We start from the raw sequence: 5,656 nt of genomic DNA, 5'->3' as shown, positions 1-5,656 counted from the left end.
ATATATAAAGAACTCAAGAAACTAGACATCAAAGCACTGAACAGTCCAATTAAAAAATGGGCTAAAGAGCTAAATAGAGAATTCACAAAACAAGAACTACAAATGGCTGAAAGACATTTAAAGAAATGCTCAACATCCTTAATCATCAGAGAAATGCAAATCAAAACGACTCTGAGATACCACCTTACACCTGTTAGAATGGCTAAGATCAAAAACACCAATGACAACCAATGTTGGAGAGGATGTGGAGCAAAGGGAACACTCCTCCACTGTTGGTGGGAATGTAAACTTGTACAACCACTGTGGAAATCAGTATGGCGGTTTCTCAGAAAATTAGGAATCGAACTACCACAAGACCCAGCCATCCCACTCTTGGGCATATACCCAAAGAATGCTGATACATACCATAAAGATACATGCTCAGCTATGTTCATAGCAGCACTATTTGTAATAGCCAGAACCTGGAAACAACCTAGATGCCCATCAACGGAAGAATGGATGAAAAAAATGTGGTACATATACACAATGGAGTACTACTCAGCAGAGAAAAACAATGAAAGCATGAAATTTGCAGGCAAATGGATGGAACTAGAAAAAATCATCCTGAGTGAGGTAACCCAAACCCAGAAAGACAGTTATGGTATGTACTCACTCATTGGTGGATTCTAGATATAAAATGAACAATCAGACCACAACCCATAGAACCATAAAGGCTATATATATATAGCATGGAGGTCCCTAGGACGACTGTGGCATATAATAAATTTCAGTTTTATTCAATTATTGAAAAAAAATAGCCAAATGAATGGAAACACATGAACTATGAACCAAAGACTGAGGGGCTCCCAGCTGGATCAGGCCCTCTGAATAGGTGAGACAGTTGATTGGCTTGATCAGTTTGGGAGGCATCTAGGCAGTGGGACCAAGTCCTGTGCTCATTGCATGAATTGGCTGTTTGAAACCAGGAACTTATGCAGGGACACTTGGCTTAGTCTGGGAGGAAGGGACTGGACCTCCCTGGACTGAGTCTACCAAGTTGATCACAGTCCTCGGGGGAGGACTTGTCCTGGAGGAGGTGGGAATGGAGGGTGGGCTGGGGGTATGGGGAGGGCGTGGGAGGGGGGAGAATAGGGGAACCCATGGCTGATATGTAGAACTGAATGGTATTGTAAAATAAAAAATATATATCACACACACACACAAAAAAAAAGAATTTCCCCCAAGTATTACCAGAACTAATCAATGAGATTAGCAAGATGACAAAAATACACAATTAACTGTGTCCTACTAATTTTGAAAAAGAATTTTGATTACACTGGGCTCAAAATAGATAGGACAAGAATAAATTTAACAAATCTGAGGCTTGTATATTGAAAACTACAAAACACAGATGAAACATAAAACATATAAATAAATGAAGTAATTCCAAGTTTGTGGGCAATAAAACTCATTGTTGCTAAGATGGCAATTACAGAGGCTGGGTATAGTGGCACCCTCCTATAATCCCAGCACTCTGTAGGCAGAGACCGAGGCAGAGGCAGAGGCAGGCACATCTCTGTGAGTTTGAAGCCAGTCTGGTCTACATAGTGAGTTCCAGGACAGCCAGGGAGACATAGAGACTCTGCCTAAAAGGAGGGAAAAAAAAAAAAAAAAAAAGGTTGTAATTACAATTCATGTCAAACACTGAGATCTCATTCACTTACAGTGACTGTCTAATTTGTGAAGAATGCCACTGATATTCAGATGGAGAGTGAACTAAATATTAGGAACATTTTTAATGTTTTTAATTCTTCCAGTCCATGAATGTGGAATGACTACATGGTAGTTTGAATGAGAATACCCTCCCCCATAAGCTCATATGTTTAAATGCTTGGTCACCAGTTGATGGAACTGTTTGGGAAGTGTGGTGATCTGAATAGAAATGTCCCCTATAGGCTCATATATTTGAATGCTTGGTCATTAGGGAGTGGCACTACTTGACAGAGATTAGGAGGTATGGCCTTGGGTTATGCGAGGCCTTGCTAGAGGAAGCCTGTCGTTGGGGGTAGGCTATGGGGTTTCAAATGCTCAAGTCAAGCACAGTGTGTTTCTCTCCTTCCTGCTGTTTGTGAATCAGGATGTAGAACTCTCAGCTTCTCCAATACCATGTCTGCCTGAGTGCCACCATGATGATAATGGACTAAACCTCTGAAACTGTAAGCCAGTCCCAATTTAATGCTTTCTTTTATAAGAGTTGCTGTGGGGGAGCTGGAGAGATGACTCCGTGGTTAAGAGCACTGACTGCTCTTCCAGAGGTTCTGAGGTCAATTCCCAGCACACACATGATGGCTCACAACTCTAGTTCCAGGGAACTTAACACCCTCACACAGATGTACATGCAAGCAAAACACCAATGCACACAAATAAAAATAAATTTTAAAAAAAGTTGCTGTGGTCACTGTGTCTCTTCACAGCAATAGAGAACACTGACTAAGACAGGAAGGCTTAGAAGGTGTGATCTTTTTGGAAGAGGTATGTCACTGGGAATGGCTTTGAGGTTTCAAAAACTCATGCCATTCCCAGTTAATTCTGTCTCTTGGTTGCTGTCTCAAGATGTTAGCTCTCAGATACTATACCAGCACCAACACTGCCTGCTGCCATGCTCACCCCCATGATGACCATCGACTCACCCTTTCTTCTATAAGTTGCCTTGCTTTGTTGTGGTGCTTTGTTACAGCAGTAGGAAAGTAAAACAGACTACTTGTGTGTTTTTATCATCAAAAATGTTTACTATAAAGTGTCCATGCTTCAATTAAATTTATTTCTAGTTATTTTTGTAGGTGTTACAAATAAGACAGCTTTTCTTTCTCAGGTAATTCACTATTAGCATATAGCAATGCTATCAATTTTTCTACATTGATTTTGTACTCTTTAACAGAATCTTTGGGAGTTTCTATCTATAACATCCACCTCATCTTCCAATAGTAAAAATTTTACTTCCTCCTTTTCAGTTCAGATGTGTAGCTGGAGTTTTTCCTGTGTCCTGGCCCACAATCAGGACAAATCTCTCACCTGCTAGTCCCACAGCCACTTGAACTTGAGTAAACACACAGAGAATTATATGACTTATAAACTGTATGGTCATGGCAGGCTTTCTGCTATCTAGTTCTTATATCTTAAATTAACCCATTTCTATTCATCTATAAATTGCCACGTGGCTCGTGGCTTACCAGTACTTTAAATCTTACTTCTCATGGTGGCGGTGGCTGGCAGCATTTCCTGACTCTGCTTGCCTTCCACTTCCCAGAATCCTCCTCTCTGCTTATCCCACCTATACTATACTTCCTGCCTGGCTACCGGCAGGCAGTTTTATTTATCAATCAGAGCAAGACATTTACAACATACAGAAAGACATCCCAGCACAGATGTCTCCCATTTCTTTCTCTTGCTTTATTGTTTTGGCTAGATGTACAGCATTTTCAATAAAGATGGTAAAAACGGACTCTTGTCCTGTTCTTGATCTTCAAAGAGAAAACTAGTAGCTTGTCCCATTTGGTGCATTAACTATAAGCTTGCTGAATTTGACACTATATATAGTTATATTCCTAAATTAATTCATTCTGGATTTAAATGACTGTATAATGCCATTTCTACATGTACCAAATAATATGGTTGTCTTTCATTAATGCGCTATGTCATACTTATTGATTTGCATTATGTTAAACCATCTTTGAAACCCTGGAATGAATTCAACTTGATTATGGTGGAAAACTATTTTAATGTGCTTTTGAATTTGGTTTTCTAGTTTTATTGAGTTCTGCACCCATGTTCAAAAGCACACTGATCATTGTGTGTCTCTGTATAGTTTTACTATATTGGTAATTCTGGCCCTGGAGAATGAGTTTGGAAGAATGCCTTTTCTCCTCTTCATATACTTTTGAAAAGAGTTTACATTAGTTCTTCAAATGCTTAGTGGATTTCAGCAGTGAAGGCTTTTTATTTGGGTGGGGGACCTTATTACTGATTCCATTTTATTGATCTTTGGTCTGTTTAGGGTTTTCTACACCATTTTAACCTCAGAAATTCTGTAATTTCTTCTAAGATATCAACTATGTTTAGCTATTCACAATTACCTCTCCATTTCTGCATATCAATTGTAACATCTCCTTTATTTCCTCTGATTCTGAGTACTGTTGTGCCCCCTCCCTTTCATACCCCCAGCTTGTTCATTTTACTTGCTTGTTAAACTATGTCTTCATTTGTTTCCGCTCTAATCTTTATTATTCCTTTCCCTTTACCAATCTGGAGATTGTTCTCTTTTAGTTACTTTAGGTGTAACAATTAGTTGAGATCTTTCATGACATAGATACTGGTCATTATAAACTCATTAGTACTATTTGTTTTAGTATGTGATTACCATTTTTGTTTTGTGAAATTTTAAATTTTCTTAATCTCTTCCTTAATCTATTGGTTATAGTATAAATTCTTTAATTTCCATGTGCTTGTATAGTTTGTAACATTTTTGTTATTATCTCTAGTTTTATTTCATTATGGTTGACAAAGACATGACTTCCAACTTTTAAAGAAAATTTGCTGGCCATCTGTTTTATAAACTACCATGTTATTTACTCTGAAGAATGTTTCATGTTCTGCTGAAAACATGTATTCAGCAGGTTTTGGATGGAACAGTCTGTAAATGTGTTGTCTGGAGTGGTTTAAGACTGTTTGGTGTATTTTGGCCTAAGTATTCTAGATTATTAAAAGTTCCCCCATTGTCTTTGGTGACCTATTTCCTTACTATTTATGTATCTGGATGTTCTGATACTGAATCCATTTATATTCATAGATACATTCGGGGTTATTTCCTCTCACCAAATTTATCCTTTTAGTATTTACAGCTTTCTCCTTGTGATTTTCTATTCTGAATCAGGTAGGTCCATTCTTGCTTTTTCTGTTCACATTGGACACTTTTTTCACCACCGCCACCCCCCTTCAGTTTCTGTCCTAAGTTTCTTAAGCAGTATATATTTGAATCTTGTGATTTTATCCACTAAATAACTTACATTTCATTATCAAGTCAGACTCTACTGTTGCTATTTTGTTGTTTTCTAGTTGGGTAGTAGTTTCTATCTTCCTTCCTCTCTTCTTTCCATAGCCTTCCTGTGGTGAGGTCATTTTACTAAGGAAGGTATTTCGGATTCCTTGCTTCTTGTTGGATTTTTTTAATTTTTTGATATATGTATGTAGTAGATTTTTACTTTATGGATAACATGACTTACAGAACTTTTAAAATTATAACCTATATTGAAACGATAGGAGCACAGCACCAGTTATTAAGGAAAAGAAACCCAGATACCATCAAAAAAAGTAACTTGGCTATCAAAGTGGCTATGGGTAAAGATGCTTGCTACCAAGCCTGATAACCTGAGTTCAAGTCCCAGGACTCACATGTAAAAAGAACTGCAAGTTGTTCTGACCCCAATGAATGTGCATACACTCATACAAAACTACAAAGAAAATCTCTTCCATCCTTTGCTCCCCACATTTTGTATTTTTCCCTTTATGCATTACCTATTGCTTATTATCTTCAGTCTTCATACTTAAGTACTGTTTATATACCAAGATACTAGATTATTTTGAATGTCCAGACCCTTCCCAGTGACTTTTAAGTTCTAAC

Source organism: Peromyscus leucopus, chromosome 5, assembly GCF_004664715.2.
Source record: "Peromyscus leucopus breed LL Stock chromosome 5, UCI_PerLeu_2.1, whole genome shotgun sequence".
Taxonomy (NCBI): Eukaryota; Metazoa; Chordata; class Mammalia; order Rodentia; family Cricetidae; genus Peromyscus; species Peromyscus leucopus.
Note: the sequence above shows the minus strand (reverse complement) of the source record.